Here is an 18,543-nt window from a genome sequence, read left to right as displayed (position 1 = left end):
CCTACCAGACAGTGATAGCCGAAAATTTCAGAGCACTACTGTGTCATAATGGACCTTGTCTGCAGGAGACAGGCCTCACAGCCTAGGGCATTCCTGTGTCATTGGGGACCCAATATGCAGGAGACAGGTCTCTTGGGGCAGGTGAAATGTTGCCTGTACGTTCTTTAATTTACATGAGTGGGCTACAAGTAGTATTTTATGTAAGGCGCACAACACATCATTCATCTAAAATGTGAGCCTCCTGATCCAATGTAAATGTTTGAGATTGAATATCTAATTCATAATTTAATTTCCAAAATTCTAGAGAAAGGTTTCAGATTCGATGCTAGGGATTTTATTTTTATCAATTCAAATCACCAGAACACTAATCATTAGTGGAAAGCAAAGGTGACAGTCCTGTTAGAGAGCTAACTAATACTTCAGAGGTTCCAAAGGCTGTAGAGCTCTCACAGCATTACACAGACAGCATTCTTGCAGGTAGGAACAAAGACGTCCGAGACGAATGGGAGCTCATGGGTGGCTGTCAAGCACAGCTATCTCAGAAGTTGTAAATTTAGTAAAGAGATTTATAAAAACTGTCAGAAAAGGAAGAAGCGTGTTGCTGTGCCCCCTGTGACTTAAGTGCTATAAGAAAACTTGTGTCAGTTGAGTCTGCATCTCTTTCTCAGCGTAACGGATTTATTTAATTTTAATTCCTGAATTTTGCATTCTCATTCCTCAGTTGAGCTATGGGAGAAAGGCCTCAGTTTGCTTATTTTGTGTGAAAGGTGACTTTATGATTTCAACACATTTTCTTTTTCAGAATCTCTAATATGGTTTTAGAAGAACTTTCTGTTCCATAGAAATCTGGGCATCAGGGAAATAATCACAATTTTAAATAAAACGGAAGCATTTGAAACCCAAAAATTCTTTTTAATAAGAGCTGTACGATCAATTGTTGAAATACAACCATTAGTATTTTTTACGTTTATGAGTTTCCTATTTGAAAGCGTGTCTTTTTTTTTCCTCTGTAAGAGAATAGAGTGTTCCAGAGAGCTGATGAAGGATTTGCACACTTGTCTTGCCCAGGAAGTGCATTCTCCTTGTGTCTGCAGCACATGGGCAGCCTTTCATAGCATAAAAATACCTCCCAAAGAAGAGCAGGTACCTGCTGTCCCTAGTGCATGGGAAGACAGATGCACTCAAGAACCTGCAAGTATCTGAAAACACTGCATGTGTGTTTGTGAGACCTGTAGTGAAGTAGACTTGGCCATCCCTGGACAGTGAGGTCAGATGTGAATAAGTGTTGCAAGATCACATTGAATAGCATACACTACTGTTGGGAAATGTTTTCCTAAGGCCTGGACTCCCCAAACTACGCACAGATAAGCCATTGCCTTAAAGGTCTTCTGGCCATTCACGTTTCAAATGTAAGTGGCCACTCAGTACTGATGGAAGGAAGGTATGTTTTATTATCATGGCACAAGATACACTGATTCGTTCCAGCTGGCTGAAGGGTCAGTGGGATGTTGTGTCCCCTCACCCTCATGACTACTGTGCTTTAGCACGGGGAGCAGGACAGTGTCCAAATCTCAGGGTTTGGGTGAAATGTAAGGATGGAGTTGGGAAGTTGCTGGTCAAAGGATGTAAAGTTCAGATGAACAGGGAATGACTTTGAGTACTGTTACCTGTAGCCTATGACACTCAGCAGTGTCCTATAAATAATGCAAAGGAACTTTAAGAAAGGGGAAGCATGTTTGAGGGTTTAAAAAGCTGAGATGGGTATTCAATGCCACAGTAAATTGATTTGTATTTTACAAGCACTGTAAATGCGAAGGATCCTGAAAGGTAGCCTGGAAAACTCCAGTGTATGGGCATAGAGCTCATGCGCGCGCATGAGTGGCCAATGAACGATACCCGCCCCTCCTCTCTCGGACTTAGCCACGCCCTTCATTAGTTCCTGAGGGGATTTTTCAGAACAGAGGTTATGGCAGTTTCACTATCCAATTCCAGTGAGTATGAGGGGAGCCCATGGAGTTTGAAATGACTCCTTTCTTCTCTCAGGGATGTGAGAAAAAATAAGAGAATTTGGGTTGGCTTAGTAGCACTATTTTGTGAGTCTTAGCTTGAGTTCCCTCGGGATGGAGACCAACTGCTTCTTTCCGAATCTTAGGGAAGTTGACCCGTTTTCTCCCAACTGTCCTTATGGCTCCTTCCTCCATCTCCTGCTTGGGGCCTCTGTGGACTCTCATTTGCTGCATCAGCACATGAAGGTTCCCTGACTTGGCACCTCCTTATGCTGAACATCAGCAGACTCCATACTGAGTAGGATTTGGGAGTACAGCTGTTAATACCAATAATTATGTAACCCTACTCGATGCCCTCTTAGAGCACGCCGCAGAAAAATATATTGAAAAAGTGAACAAAAATATAAACATCATGTGTGGTAATGGCTTCCAAGCAAAGAATCTGAACCTTACAGCAGCCCCACCTAAGATTTATGAACAGGAAACCGGGAAGGGGAATGACATTTGAAGTGTAAGTAAAGAAATGTATCTAATAAAAAATTAAAAAACAAAAAAAGACAAACAAAGAGGTGTATGCTGTGAATATAATCAGAAAGATGATTTTATCTGCCTCTTTTGTGTGTGTGTGTGTGTGTGTGTGTGTGTGTGTGTGTGTGTGTGTGTGTGTGTGTGTGTGTGTGTGTTTTACCTTGACTTCCGTAGTCAATGGAGTTCAGATAACTGTAGGAATGCATTTTATGGTTTAGAGGCACTGATAGGATCATTCCTTTACTTATGCTCCCCCTACTAGTTTTCTCACACATATCTCATCAAGATTTAAGCTGTTATGCATCCATAAAACTTAATGCTTACTGAATCATTTTAACTTTCCTATTCTTTTCATCTTCATTAATATTCCTGGTACCTAAATAATACAATCCTGTCAAGGTGTTTCAAATTTAGCTGGTAGACTGATACGCCTCTTAAAACACATGACTTAGGAAACAAGCTAACCTACATTATGGCTGATTGGTGCATTGCAAAACAGATTAATTCTAAATTAAATATATTAGACTATTTAAAATAGTCCTGCTTTAATATTTGTAATCATATCAAACTTTAAATATGGGATTATAAACCTGTGATTTGACTGTACTATACTGCATTCTCCATATAGATTTTTACATGAATTACTGAAAATTTCTTGGCAAAAACTTATTATGTGAGCACCTTTATAACTAATACCACTGGGGCTTTTCCATTTAATGGTTATGTGAACCGTATGTTTAAATAAAGGTAAAAGGAGATTTACACTTAGCAGCCAACTAAGTAACCTGGATGTAGTCACTTATATTCACTGAGTAGTTGCTTGTAGAAGGGAGCGCAAACTGCAGATCAGGTATTTCAAGGAGCTCTCTTGGTATAAACTTAGCCCTAGCTAATTTGGCCATAGGGAATTCATGGTCCTTCTGATACTTGATCAGTCCAAGCCAAACTTCCTACACAAAAGTTCAGGATGCAGTTCCTCCTGTCTCTATGTCTTTTTTTTTTTATTAACTTAAGTATTTCTTATTTACATTTCGATTGTTATTCCCTCTACAGGTTTCTGAGCCAACATCCCCCTAACCCCTCCCACTCCCCTTCTCTATGGATGTTCCCCTCCCCATCCTCCACCATTACCACCCTCCCCCCAACAATCACATTCACTGGGGGGTTCAGTCTTGGCAGGACCAAGGGCTTCCCTTTCCACTGGTGCTCTTACTAGGCTATTCATTGCTACCTATGAGGTTGGAGCCCAGGGTCAGTCCATGTATAGTCTTTGGGAAGTGGCTTAGTCCCTGGAAGCTCTGGTTGCTTGGCATTGTTGTTCACATGGGGTCTCGAGCCCCTCGAGCTCTTTTAGTCCTTTCTCTGATCTTATCTGCCTCTTAAAATTCAGTTTTTAGCAGGTGTGCTTCCTGACCAAAGAAGTCAGATGAGTGCATGAGCAGCCCCTTCAAGGACAAGGCTTGGATTCCCAGGAGCAGACAAGGAACTCTGTGGGCATACTCCAAGGAATCTGGTGAGAACCACAGCCAGCATTTTGGATCTTTGCAAATTTGCCTAAGTGTACATTGAAAGAAGAAACCTCTATTCTGGCAACTAGTGCTACATTCCTTAGGGAGAGCACAGCTCTGCCTGCTTCAAGCTCAAGCTTAGCTATCGGGAAGCTTCCCCCTGGGACTGGACCTTGGCACCTAACTCAGGACCACTTTACCTCACCTTGAGAGATAGACTTCCATCCACCCCAAGATAGACAAGACTTCCATCCACCCCATGACAGAGCTGGGGTTAGAGCAGCGACTTTCAGGCTCTGGAGCACACCAAGAATGCACACTCCAGTGTTTGCGGGCTGCAGGCAGAACTGAGCAGAGGTTTCTGTTGGCTTCCGTTTGGAGGACTGGGGTCCAAGAGTTGGCTCCAGTTCTCCTCCGTTTGTAGGTAGCTGGTTCCTCTTGGTGCCCTGTGGTCTCTCTCTGCCTCTTCAAGTGTCTGTGACTTTAGGTTCCCTTTCATAAGGACACCAATGTCATTACAAGAGAGACCACCTTTCAGGTTTCCTTGAATGGATCACGTGGAAGGCATTGTCTTTAAGTGTCACCTACTAAGTGCCAGGGACTTCATCCTTCACCATATTAATTGCTTTACAACTTGTCCAAGTGAAGGTAGTGAAGAGAGACTCATAGGGTCAGAGCATACCTGACAGAACTATCTCACCATGCCCCATTCTAATTGGACCAGACTTTGTAAATGTGTCCCAGGTTTTTCTGGCACTGCTGTCCATCATTGTTCTCACAGTATAGCTCTGTCATTAACGGGGGGAAACTGAACAAAAGGCATCTCCTCAGAAAGGAAGAACAAGGCAGTCGACTTTTAGATGGAATCCTGTTATAAATGGCAGAGACCCTAAGGAATCTGCTAAAGTTGAGCACTCAACAGTGAGTTATACAAGACCAATGAATATAAGCTCTGTCAGCAGAAATAAAGCATTTCTATATCCTAGCAGTAAACAAAACAAAATAGGGGAAAATTTCTATGTTGTACACCAACTTTTATAAAAATCAAAAATATTTTGAAAATAATTTGGCCAAACACACACTAAACTTTTAACTATAGCTTCTATTTTTGTTTGAAATCTAGGAAGTAAGTAAATTTCATCAAAATATTGCAGAATAATTCATAATCAACTGAATACATTTAGAAATCAACAGTATAGAACTCATAGGTTTTCATTACTCAGTATATAACTCACAGGTTTTCAAACTCATACCGTGGGTTTTCTTTACCAATCAGAGTTTAGAAGTGCAGATAATGCTGTCTCCAGGTAGTCACATATACTCTGTGAGAAGATTCAGAGAGTTAATTCTCTAACAGGAGGGTCCACATCCCAATTTGGAGACAGAATTCCCTTCAAGAGGGTCTAAATCACTTGCAGGTATGAGTAGCCCCCTCAGAGGAAGGACTGAATCTCCTGCAGGCGAGAATGACAAAAATGAGAGGATCCATAGGAGGAGGGACTTAATTTCTTCTCTGATGTGACTGGAGCACCAGCAGGAATTTGACTCTGTAGTCTGAGAGATTATTTTCAGCGTGATGTTCTGAGTTCCCTGAATCCACAGCTGGAGCACCGAGCCACCATCAGGAACACTGCACCTGGACCAGTTGTCTAAGGGAATTAAATACGAATTTCACTTCTTTGGCTTATAAAATCCCACCATGCTCTAGCTTCCTTCCAACATCCACCTTTCATTGCCCACCATCTCAGCTTCTCCCACAGAGCCTGGCTGCAGGTTAAAGAAAAAAAGGGTAGTTGAATTGGAAACAGAAAATGCTGTTCTGTCCCTGAGACTGGCATAGGTAATCTCTGTCCTGTAGACTGATTGACTGATGAGACACATGTGAGTGTTTGCTTTGCATAGTCTACTGCAGTTGCAAAAGATTAAAAGAACGGTAGCTTTCCTTTGATGGTTGGTCCGCTCCAGTGTGGTGCACATTTGGTGAGTCATCCATTAGTGGAACAGAGATTAATCCTAAATTTTTCATCCTCGTGATCAGACGTATTTAAGGAATAATCCATTAATGATACATCCATCTGTTGGGTCTGGACAACATTGTTGTACTTTTTATGCATGATAAATTCATCCATATTAATTTTAATTAATCTATAGATATAGTAGTCACCTCCTACACCCAAAGACTTGGTCTAAATACGTGCAAACTCAGGTGATGAGATATGGTTTCTCAGACACACCCACAGCATGCCACACTGCAGGGTGGATGCTGCACAGTTCAGATGCAGACGTTTCCTGTTTGGCTGAGTGTTCAGTGTACCCTTCACCTTCTCACAGGCTCTTCTGACACTCTTCTTACACAACCTCCACTGACACTCCAGTTGTTTATTTTCCTTGGATTTTTGTTTTTAAGTGTAGTGCTCTTTTTTCAGGGTCCCAATTCTTGAAGGCATTGTATCCCCTGCATATAAACAGTCTGCCTTGTCTTAAATTGGTACCTGTGTGTGTGTCTGTGTGTGTGTCTGTGTGTGTGTGTGTGTGTGTGTGTGTGTGTACAGCCACATATTTCATGATCCTACCCATAGCTGACCCACTCAGAACACATGCAGGAGGTGGGAACATGAAATAAAAATAAAGGAGTAAAATGCTAGGTGCAAGGGAGATAGGAGCAGAGCATCATGAGGAAGAGTCCAGAGTCCAGGGAGGCAGGGTGTGAAAGTACAGCAGCATCTTAAAGGGGCTGACAGTTCTTAGGGTGTGGGGATCAGGTGTGTTAGGAGCACAGGAAGAAGTTGAATGTGATGAGCTTTCAAGTTTAACTACTGTCTGATCTCTGCAGTGCCATCACTGGAAAAGTGATGTAAGTAGTACCTAGTGCCCTAGTCAAATCACAGACACTTTCACTGTCAGATCCCAGTGTGCTGGGAACCCCTACCCTGGGAAGTCCTCAGGGGTGTAAGGAGCATGCACTGGTTTCCTTTGTGTTGTACTCACCATGAGTGAGGAAATATTTGTCTGCACCTCTTCTGGAAGCAGAGATAGTAAACATGGGTGACACTCCTGATAGCCTATCTGTATAAAGTTTTGGCTTCAGTGGTGTTAGCTCTCTGGCTAAAAGATCTAATCTAACAAGTCTTAAGATTTCACAGATGAGGGAATTATGAAAGCAGTTAACTGAAATACATACACTGCTATTCTGAATTTGAAACAGGCTTCAACCTGACACTCTTCTTCCTTACCCTCCCCAGACTTCTTTCTTTTGTCTACATACATTCCTAGTGGCGTCTCTGAGGACCCAATTCTGACTTGTGACTGGGCCTGGGTCATGCTCATGGGTTGGGGAAGTAACAGATGACTACACTGGGGCCCCTGTATCCATGTAGCAAATGAAGTTCCACAGCTCATGATTATAACTCTGGATACAGAACCCATTGCAAGAGAACCTCAGCTGAAATCACGGAACTCACGAGGGACTAAAGACCACTGACTTGCAACATGATGTTCATCTTTCTAAACCCCTCAACATTTCACCAAATAACCGGTATTCTAGAGTACCCCAGCACACACTGAGAAGTGTAGAGAGAAAGAATTTCATGTCTATGTTCCTCTGCCCATGAGAAAGAAGTTTCAGGACAGTAAATAGGTTTTGAGGGTAAGTTTCTCTTTTATAAACACCATTCTCTCTCTCTCTCTCTCTCTCTCTCTCTCTCTCTCTCTCTCTCTCTCTCTCTCTCCAGTTTAAAATTATTTATTTTTATTTCACATGCATTTGTGTTTTACCTGCATGTGCATCTGTGTGTGGCTGTCAGATATCTTAGGAGTTTTGCGTGTGGGGGCAATTCCAGTTAAAACAGTCAGAACAAAGAGGAAATGCAGCATCAACAGTAGCAATCAGGTCCCTCTCCTTAGTACCCTGTGGATGTACCTGACCTTGGGGCTACAGTCTTCGTTGTGAATGCATGTCATGCATGCACTGAACTACAGCTGTGACGCTGGTGTCCTATGGCTTCCAGAGGAGCTGCATCTTGCCTTGTCTACAGAATACCTGCATCCAGCCCTGTCTCCAGGCAAGCATGCTGAGGACGAAACATTAGCCACATGTAAACAACATGGGATTTGTAAGTACACAAAGAATATGATTTCCTATGAAATCTGCAGTATAAAAGGAGGGTAGCATGAAGTAGAGAGATGCTATAGACTAGGACTCCAGTTACACAGTGGTTTCCATATGGATTTGTCAGACATGACTAGGAAGGGTGCTGGGAACCTGTGCAGACTTGGACAAACACAAATGCTTTTCTGTAATGGGATCCAAGAGGAAAACAGGATCAGATGAAAGCTCCTTACCCAAGGATGACCTCTCTTCAGTGAGAAGGCCAGAGTTATGTGTGGCTTCCATCTCAAGACCTCGGGTCGAATGTGTGAGTCAGGTGTCCTTGTGCCTGCTGTTCTCCAGTGCTTTTAACAAGAAGGCTTCCTCCTTCAAATTGGCAAGCTTGAGGGTGGCAAGCTCTGTCCCTGCTGTGGTTGGATTATGGTCATCCAACAAGGGTGTACATGAGTATACGTGCACTGTGTGTATTATGTAGTGCCCACAAAACCTGAAGAGGGTAAGATATTCTAGATCTTGAGTTGCACATGACTGTGAGCTGACTTGGAAATGTTGAAAACAAGTGAAGGTCCTCTGAAAGGCAGCCAGTGCTCTGAAATCCTGAGCTTTCTCTCTAGTTCCTGCTCTGTAGGTTTTCTCATGTCCTGTTGATTACTGTCTGCTCCACTAGCCTGTTCCACAGGAATCAGTCTTATGATTGTGTAGCATCACAACACCAAAAATACTTTAATCTCTGACTGGATGCCCTGAATGATTTTTACACGTGATAAAACTCGGCTACATTTGTGTTTGATTATTAACAGTGCCTCTGGAACTAAACTCAGATCATCAGCTATTCCTTTCACCTCTGAACCTTCTCAAAAGCTTACACTATATATTCCGTTCTGTCCTCAGTGTACCATATATTGCTATAATCACCAGTATTGTTAAAGCAAGCCAAAGGAGATTTATAAAATCTTCAGATTTTGAAATTTACATTCACACATAGCTTGTGCTACACATCATTAATCCCCCTTTCAGGAGAGAGAAGGTCTCTTTACTGTCCAAAGAACCCTTGTGTACAGGGTGAGTTTTAGGACAGCTTCAGTTTGTGGTAACACTCTGTCTCAAATTAAGCACACAACAGCAACAACCCAACCACACTCACACAGAAACACATGCATGGAACACACACACACACACACACACACACACACAGAGCACTTTCCAGTTTCTACCCTTCCCATTCCTCAAGTGAGCATTCAGTGTAACTGTACTTTAATCTCACCTACCTCAGTCCTTCCAGTCTGTAGGCTTCTCTTAAACCCTCCGGAATTGGCAACTGACATCAGGCCGGATTCTGCTTGCTGGTGGGGAAATTGGGTTGTGTTGCTTTGTTAATCTGTACTCCCTTAGCCATCTTCCCCAGGCCCTGAGAAGATTCCATTAACCTCCTTCAGAGTACTTCAGTGTTTTTAAGTCATACTCAACAAAGTAAGAAACCATTTGGTTTGATTGCAGCATTTAGGATTGTGTTGAGTAGGTACCAGCAGAATGTACACTGTTTATGAAGTAGGTCTGTGAGTAAGGGCTAGGTGTAATTTTATCTGCTGAGTGAGTGTTTGCTCCATATCATTATCCATTTTGACTTCTGTCATATATTTATTCCTATAGACTAAAGGGTTTGAGTTTGTGTTGGCTTCTTCTGTGATTTCAGTATCCAGCACCTCTGGACTTATCCTATAAGTATGACCAGAATAACAGGTCTGTTGATTTTCCATGGAGATGCTTGTTTACATTTTTACTTAATCCACATCTTATGTTCAAGTGGAGGGAGAGCAGCTTGCTGGCTCTGCAGCAACACACATTGACCCAGAGTGAAGGTTCTCTATGTTACTGATTCGAATTTCTGAATCATCATGACATTTTGCATGAGCTATCCTCCACTGTCTCGGGCAGTTGAGTACTCCTTTCCCAGTTGGTGACTCTGTTTGGGAAGACTCAGGAGGTGTGCCCTTGCTGGAGAAAGATGCCAGTGGGGCTGGACTTTGAGGTTTTAGTGCTCTGCACCACTCCCTGTGCTCTGTCTGCTTTGTACTTGTGATTCCAGATGTGAGTCCTCTGCTTCCTGCTCCTTCCACTGTGCCCTGTAATCATGGAACTTAACCTATGGTAACAGGTGGTCTGTGAAATAGGATCACTAATCGCCTACATGTTTTATAGTTTGCTGTGCTCATGGCATTTCTGTCACAGAAATACTAAGGTAACTAATGCAGAAGGGGATGTAATAGAGCAGACTCTTGCTCTGTGATACCTGACCATGCCAGTTTGTCCTTATTATTTGTTTTGGAAAATATGCAAGAATTCAGAACTTTGATCTAGAAGTGGCCCAGTGCTCTAAGAAGAGTTTAATGGGGTATACTGGCAGGAGCTTGGGAGTCAGGAGTGCCAAGACCTATCCAGAATGTGGAAGCCCACGACAAGGGGATTCAGAAGGCAATAATATTTGTAACTGGTCTGGGATAATTTGTATGATGGTTTTACAAAATGTGGCTTCTTTCCGACACTTCGTAAAAACCTACCTGAGGCTAAATTAAAAAGTAATAAACAAATTTCTTCGATGAAAATTTGAAGAGAGCCCAGTATGGCCTCTGTTATACTGAGGTTATAGGACTTCAATGAAAAAGAGCAAATGGGGCAAATAGAAATGCAAAATGTATAGTTTACAGAGAAAAGCACACTGGGAAGTTTAATATTATAGCCAATGCCTAGGCCAGAAGAGAGCCTGCAATTACTTAGGAGATTAGAACCTTAATATAAGGCCATGTCTCCTCAGGTGATGACATCACTCAATTAACCTTGTAATCTGTGGTAGAAAGTGACTTACTTAGTGTTTTCCTGCTATTAACAGACACCATGACCAATGCAAATCTTATAAGAAGAACACTGCTTTGGGTTTGGCTTACAAGTTCAGCAGTTTGCTTCATTATCATCAAGGTGGGAGCATGGCAGCATCTAGGCAGATATGGTACAGAAGGAGCTGGGTGCTCTACATCATCATCTGATAGATGACTTAAGAATGTAGGCTTGAAAGTATCCAGTTTCTAATCTGGGAAGGAGAACAGCAGGCCTGAGAGGAACAGGCCTCATGTGCAGAGGGATGTCCCATCTGTACATGGTTGGGAGAAGCTCAGAGAAGGTTAGTCAAACCTGTCTATCCAGTAGAGGTTAGTTAACTGTGGAAACTATCACTAACAGTAAAGGTAACTTTGAAGTCTGAGGAAGAGAAGGTTTGTTGCCATTGTTTGTGGACCATGCTTCAGAGGTGATGAGACACAGAGAAACTGTGTCTTCGGTTCATGCCACGAAGAGTGCTACCTGAGCACTTCACATCTTAAGTTGTGTATGTTGTCAGGGCCCTTACACAAAGGTGATCTAGTGACAGTGTCTTGCTTTGTTTGTAGCAATCACATGAATTTAAATTCCCTACTTGTTCTTGTTCTTAAAAACTCACTGATTAGTTTTAGCTGAGACTCCTGGGAGACTTTTCTCCCACATGCTGTAAGTTTTAAAGATTTGGTGATTAACATAAATTACTATTCATAGGTGAACACAGGGCCCACACTGACCTCACCTTGCTATCTGGAACTGTTACTCCTGAGCCAAGGGTCTCAAGGGTCTCTGCCTCAGAAAGAAATGTGGTAAAGTGATCTCATAATCTATTCACATTCCTTGTATCATCCAGAACATCTGCTAGAATGAGAGGATCCTTCTCTGCTCAGGACAATGTAGCTAATGATTCCCCAGGAGGAAAGAAAGGGCCACTACCTGCCTCTGAGGGACAGTCCCTGGTGTTCACTGTAATGTCACCCAACAGTCCCACCTTGAATCTGCTGTTCCACCTGAGCATGGAGCCTCCCTTTTATTCTGGGAGATAAACAGGAGTCTCCAGCTAGGAACAGTGGTCCAAACATGAGGTTAAGTGAAGGCAGTGAGAATGGTGTATATACATTAAGGGTTCCTGATTGAATGATTCTGAACTTAATTTATTTTCTACTGGTGTCATCTGTAAGTGATATATAAGCTTTGTAGTAAAATGTACCTTTAGGTCCAAGATTTCATGGTAGGTCAATGCACTACTTTCTCTTAAAGATAATTTAAGAACTGCATAAAGAAGAGAAAATACTGATCAGAAAATGTTCCTAGGTGTACATGACTGGTTTACATGTGCATGTCTCTGTGCTCAGCTCCAAGAGCACACAATATGCATTAGAAAGTAGATGATAAGAACTCTCTCTCTCTCTCTTTTCTCTCTCTCTCTCTCTCTCTCTCTCTCTCTCTCTCTCTCTCTACCTCACTTTCGATCTCTCACTCTCTCATGGGTGTGTGTGTCTCTCTGTGTGTGTGTGCATGTGTTTATGAATCTGTGTCTGTCTGTCTGTCTGTCTGTCTCTCTCTCTCTTTCTCTCTCTCAGTGTGTGCATGTGTGTGTGTGTGTGTGTGTGTGCGTGTGTGTGTGTGTGTGTGTGTGTGTGTGTGTGTGTGACAAACTGAAGGTGAGCTCAAGGTCTGCATGCCCAGTTGGAACAAGGATCCCATGTTGATTGACTCCCACCTTGACAAGTATCTTGTTGTTGGTATGACCAGCATGTGACCATTGGGACAAGACAGAAGTATTTACAAAGCCAACAGTTTTGACCGATTTATGCGAACTAGGGCAGATTTGAGAGTACACTTAAGAGTTTTAAACTTTGTTTGAAAAAACTAAACAGTGTTCTTGGAAGAGTTTCTTTGGAGTAGACCGCCAAAGGCCAAATTTTATCTGATTGTTGGTGAGCACCTGTGGGTTTTTATGTTCCTAATGGAGTATCCCTTAGGTTTGGGTCAGACAATGTATGCCTTATTATTTCCACTGTTTTTAACATCTCAAATGATGTCCCACGTTCTAGGTGCCAATCCACAAATGCCCACTCCTACATCTTCTCCCTCCTCCCTCCATTTTGCTACTATGATGCTGCTCCAAAACTCACCCAACTTTTCGAAACCCACCACTCTAGCCTCCTCCTACGTTCGAGCATCACATCTCCACAGGACCAAGGGCCTTCCATCCCATTGGTTTCAAATAATGCCATCCTCTGATATATATTGGTTGGTGGTCTATTTTCTGGAAGCTCTGGGTCATCAGCCAGAATATATTGTTTTTCCTCTATTGCAGGACCTCCTCTGTCACAGGACATCCACTGTTTAAGCACCACCACTACCTCAGAAAGTCCACTGTCTGTGTGTCAACTCCACTGTTACAGGACCATAAGTGTCTCAGCACTTCAACTATCACAGCACTTCTACTATTCAGGAGCTCAAGAGTCTCAGCATCTCAAGTGTCACAGGACCTCCTTTGTCCAAGAACTGGACTGTCCAAGCAACACTACTATTGCGGGACCTCCACTGTCACAGGACTTCCACTGTAGGAGCACTACAACTGTCTCAGGACACCCACTGTCCTATAACCTCCACTATCCCAGGAATTCCACTGTCGTAGCACCACCCGTAGCAACTAAAGTGTTTCAGGACATCAACTGAAGCAAGATCTCCCATGATTCTGCAACTTCACTGCCACAGGATCTCTACAGTGACAGGAATACCCCTGTATCAGCAATTCCAATTTTGCAGGACCTCCACTGTAGCAGAACCTTCAATTGTGCAGCAGCTCCACTGTAGGTAGATTGACCTCCATGATCTCAGTGCATCGATTTTCAAAGGACCTTCACTGTCACAGAACCGGCGCTATTTCAGTGCCTCCACTGTCGCAGGACCTACCTCTTCACAGGATCTGCACTGTTGCAGCAACTGTAATTTCAATTTTTCAAAGTCATTGCTGTTTATATTTGAGGCTGAATGAAATGTGATGCTACTTTTGAAAGCATAAGAATTTGTTCTATAGCTCTTGTGATAAATGCCGTGTGTGCTTGGACCAGTAAACTATGGAAGACTTCATGAGCTCATACCACTCTCCACCTCACTTTGTGGAAGCTGGTGTTTTTAGAGTGTGATAAACTTCAGGTGAATGGATGCATTCAGCTGCACCACGCTCTAGAGTGGGCTACACAGCCGACATATTGAATCCTTGCTGGGAAGAGAAGAAATCCAGAGGAGGGAGAAGGCTTGGGTTGGGGGAAGTATCATAAAATACTTAGAAGATATAAGAAGGTAAGAATTATGGGGAACTGGAAAACAGAGCCAGAGGAAGAATGAGCACAGAGCAAACTGGGAAGGACAAAGTACAAAGGCACTTGGGTTTTGCCATCTGCATGTTCTCTGGAAAATCTCCCTTGGCCTCATTTCTGGGAGAAAACTCTTCCTCCACCCCCTTGTAAGGTTTCATTCTTGAAGGAAAGCAGCAACACAACTTCATCAGTGAATTTCCCCATTGGAATTGGTTCATCCTTTAATGCCTCTGGGAAATCCCCAGATGGGGAATGTCCTGCTCTCTGCTGAGAGACAGCAGGAAAGTAGGTTGTCCTCTGTTTTCTCGTTGCTACAGCTCTTCCAAATGTGGCTTATTGGCGAGTGAAGACACAGGACACTTCCGGTGTGTATGTATGCTTTGTTCACTGTGGGTGTTGTCGGGAGTGTCCTGAAAAGAAGAAAGGCATGCCCAATGGCTCTTTGCTTCCTCTTTGACTAGCCTTATGATCATAGGGAGACACTAGGCCATTGGAAGATGAGGAGAACAATGTGTCTATGTTTTGTTCACTTCTATTCCTATTTAGTCCTAGAGGGAAATCAGCAAGGGTAGAGAAGGGGACCGTAACTGGACAAAGCTGCTGAGCCTGTGTTGTGAAGCAATTCCTGTGTATAACTTGTTACATTAAGCAATAGGATGCCATGTTCTGTTTATACCTTTTTGATGCAATGAATCTATAATATTTTACCTCAAACCTCAATATATTACGTTTCTTCCTCTTTTGGAGAATCTGGCATGAGAGGGATCACTTCTTCATAAGGATTTGTGAACCTCTTCCAGTTTTCATTGACCAGGGGTACATCATCACCTCTGTGACTGTCAGCCCATAGTTTGGATTTACTTTCAGTAATAGGCTAAGCTGTCTCTTCTGACAACCCACAGTGAGCAGGGTACACACCTGCTACAACTTGTCTTCTGAACTGTTGTATGTCAACAGAGTCAAATACAACAGTGAAATATAAGCCTACTCCTAAGATCCATATGTTGGTTTTTTTTTTTTTGCACCACCATAAAGTTGTCCTAGGAAGAGATCAGGTGCACCAATAGGGTAAGCACCATGCTGCCAGTTCAGCATTTGCCCAGATTTGTCTTGAGTTGAAGGCCAAAGTCGATGCTTTTGACTTTTCTGTTCTTCTTTAACAAAATATAATCTGGTTTCAGGTCACTGTGAACTTATACAGTGCCCATAGCCATAGATAAAGCCTGCTAATATTTGCCTAAATATTTCCTTGGCTCCTTCCTCCTCTCGGTGGAAAGACTTTCAGATGTATTTGTAAAGCTGTAAAATTTCAACCAGTTTCACGATAAGTTATTAGAATTGTCTCAGACTCAATTGGAGAAGCAAGATGATGTTGGGGTGGATGAAAAACTTCATTATATTGCCATGGTCATGTTTGGCTGGCACCATTGCTTCTTCTTTGCATGCACTTTGATAACCCCTGTAGCAGAACTTCCACTGTCCCAGCACCTGAACTATCCCAAGACCTCCACAGTCAAGGACCAATATTGTGGTAGGGCGTCTGTGGTCAGGCAACTCCTCTGTCTCAGACCCTCCAAATTGCAAGACCTTTACGGGCACTGGAAGTCACTGTCCCTAAACTTCCACTGTTGGAATACCTCAACTATAACAAGGACCTCTACTATTGTACAATCCCCTTGTCATAGCACGTCTATTGTTACAAAGTAGTCCACTGTCAAAGGACCTCCAGGGTCTCAGCCTCTCCACTGTTACAGGATCTCTACTGTCTTAGGACCACTGCTGTTGGAGGACCTCCTGTCTCTCAGCAACTTCAGTTTGTTGGAGCTCTCCTATCAGAGGACATTTACATTTGCTGTACTTCCAGTGTCACAGCTGTTATAAGAACCTCCATTCTCACAGGACCTCCAGTGTGTCAGTACCTCCACTGTCCAAGGACTTTTATATTGTAGGACCTCTACTGTCCTACAGAATGTCCACTGTCGCTAGATTACCACTGTCACAACACCACAACCATTAGAAGAACTGAAATTTTGGCATGACCTCCAGTGTTCCAGCCCCTCCAGTGTCATAGGACCTCCACTATCCCAGGACGTCCACTGTCTCACCAAGGCCAATTTAAAGGACCTCTACTATAACAGGTTATCCACTGTAGCTGGACTTACACTGTTGCAGTACCTCAACTGTTGCAGGACCAACAAGGTTGCAGGACATAGACACTCTCAGCAGCTAGAATTTGCAGGACCTCTACTGGCACACAAATTCCACAGTTGCTGGAGCTCCACTGTCACTGCAAATGCACTGTCTCATGATATTCACTGTTGCTGGACCAGTAGTGTGGCAGTACCTCCATTTTTGCCAAGCCCCTCCACTGACGCAAGACTTCCACTTTTGTAGCACCTTCACTGTCCAAGCAAACCAACTCCTGCAGGATCTCCATTGTCTCAGGGCATTCACTAATGCCAACTCTCCAATGTTGTAGTACTTTTTAAAAATTTCTCTAAAAAAGGTTACTTTGTTATTTACAAATTACAATTCAGGTGTTGAGAAAATAAATAAGGTCAGTTTCCCCCCTAGATACTAAGTAAATAAAATGTTTTTCTAGACACAATATATGTAAAAGCTTGTGAAAATGTTCATATAAAGCTATTTGTGGTGGCATGTGCATTTAATGCCAGCTCTAAGAATGCAGAAAGAGGCAGATTATGGTTAGTTTCCGGTCCCCTCGCCTGTGTAGTGAATTCCAGAACAGCCTCAAATGTATAGTGAGTCCCTGGGCTCCGTTTTGTTCTGATTGCTTGCTCGTGTTTGCATTTTTAGGCTAGTCAAAAATGTATATATAAGATCACCCTATTATACCAAGAGCAGTTATTAAATATAAGAATTATAGATGCATCCTTTGAAGCTCTTCATCTTAGAAATAATGAGGGAGAGAGAATGAATGAGTTGGCTTTGGTTTCAGTTTCAGATCGTTATGGCTCAGGTAAACCCAGAGCACAGAGTGAAGTTTTTATGAGCTTTATTTTTCATGGATAATTTATGTATGCACATTTCAAACGTTATCCCCTTCCCATGCTCTCCCAACCCCCTGCCCCTGCTTCTATGTGGATGTCAGCCACCTGAGTCATGCAGAGTTTGACCACATGAGACTCACCCAAGGACCTAAATGCAGTGAGTTCAAGGACTCACATGCTATGCTGCGTGGGCTCCTCCTTATGCCACACCTTGACCCCATTGCACCCTGGGCCTCCATACCATAAGCCAGAGTGCAAATCCCTGGGCACAGTAGGACACACCTAGGCTAGTTTTCACTCCCATGGATGCTCTTGTGGCCTTGTCAGAGCACTGTGACCACATCCCACATCTGAACAGCAAGCTAATCAACAGGATGCTCTGGGAGTCCATCAGTTTGCTTCCTCAGAGACCCCATAATAGAGGGGGAAGAAATCCAGGCTTTAGGGAGCTACCACAGCCATGATTGTTCTTTTGTCCCAGCCACTCCACCTTTGGCCAAGTTACAGCTCTGCCAGGCCCTGCCATGTTGTCTTCAAAATCTTTGTGTGTCAGTGATACTTGTATGAACTATGCTACACGTTGGCCTAGAGGCTGGGCTTTCCTCTTGCATTTCCAGCAAGACTACAGAGTTCCCGGGGGAGACTCTCATGGCTCTTCATGTTCTGACAGCACAGTCTGCAGATGTCTCTAAGGTATTGGACATCAGACCCCACTGAGGAGTGAGAGGCTTTCAGTGGCTTATAGACCCAGGGCCTGGGCATGATGGCCTTTATTGTGTGTTTGATAGCATGTATGCTCTGCTCCAAGTGTAGACAGACACTCCCCATGCCTGTAGTCTGTGCTTGGAGTGTGGGTACACACTCTCCATGCAAACAGCTGTCTACGCACACACAGATGCCATTTTCATGATTTACACCTGTTATCTTTGATGTTTCTTTTAAAAGACAATCATATAAAGTTACTGTGATTTTGTGCTGGCTTTCTTTACCCAGCCCACAGATGAATATTGGAAGGAGACTCTGGGATCTGCATGGGCTCCTCCTTATGACCACACCTTGACCCCATTGCACACTTTTTCTCAGAAGCATGGCAGAGCATGGCCTGTAATTGTCCTGTCCATTCCCTATGGATTGTGACCAGTCTGCAGTTCTGCACAGCCTGGCATCCAAAGAAACTTGGCA

The 18,543-nt window shown here is 43.2% G+C and overlaps 1 long non-coding RNA gene and 1 pseudogene across 3 annotated transcripts; one reads left to right on the top strand and one right to left on the bottom strand.

Moving 5' to 3' along the window:
- Nucleotides 1-18,543, bottom strand: part of LOC134485036 (sperm motility kinase Y-like) — a 319,058-nt pseudogene that overhangs the window by 287,679 nt on the left and 12,836 nt on the right.
- Nucleotides 1,846-18,319, top strand: LOC134485040 (uncharacterized). Of its 3 annotated transcripts, XR_010062923.1 has the most exons (4): nt 1,846-1,991; nt 2,369-2,517; nt 3,925-4,047; nt 13,342-18,319. It is a non-coding gene; the product is annotated as an uncharacterized LOC134485040 (long non-coding RNA). The 3 variants fall into 3 exon arrangements; XR_010062921.1 differs by lacking the exon at nt 2,369-2,517 and having other exon boundaries at nt 1,872-1,991; nt 13,342-16,958; XR_010062922.1 differs by lacking the exon at nt 1,846-1,991 and having other exon boundaries at nt 2,013-2,517; nt 13,342-17,242.

This window comes from Rattus norvegicus, chromosome 1 (assembly GCF_036323735.1).
Source record: "Rattus norvegicus strain BN/NHsdMcwi chromosome 1, GRCr8, whole genome shotgun sequence".
Classification (NCBI taxonomy): domain Eukaryota; kingdom Metazoa; phylum Chordata; class Mammalia; order Rodentia; family Muridae; genus Rattus; species Rattus norvegicus.
Note: the sequence above shows the minus strand (reverse complement) of the source record. Positions and strands in the feature narration are given on the sequence as shown.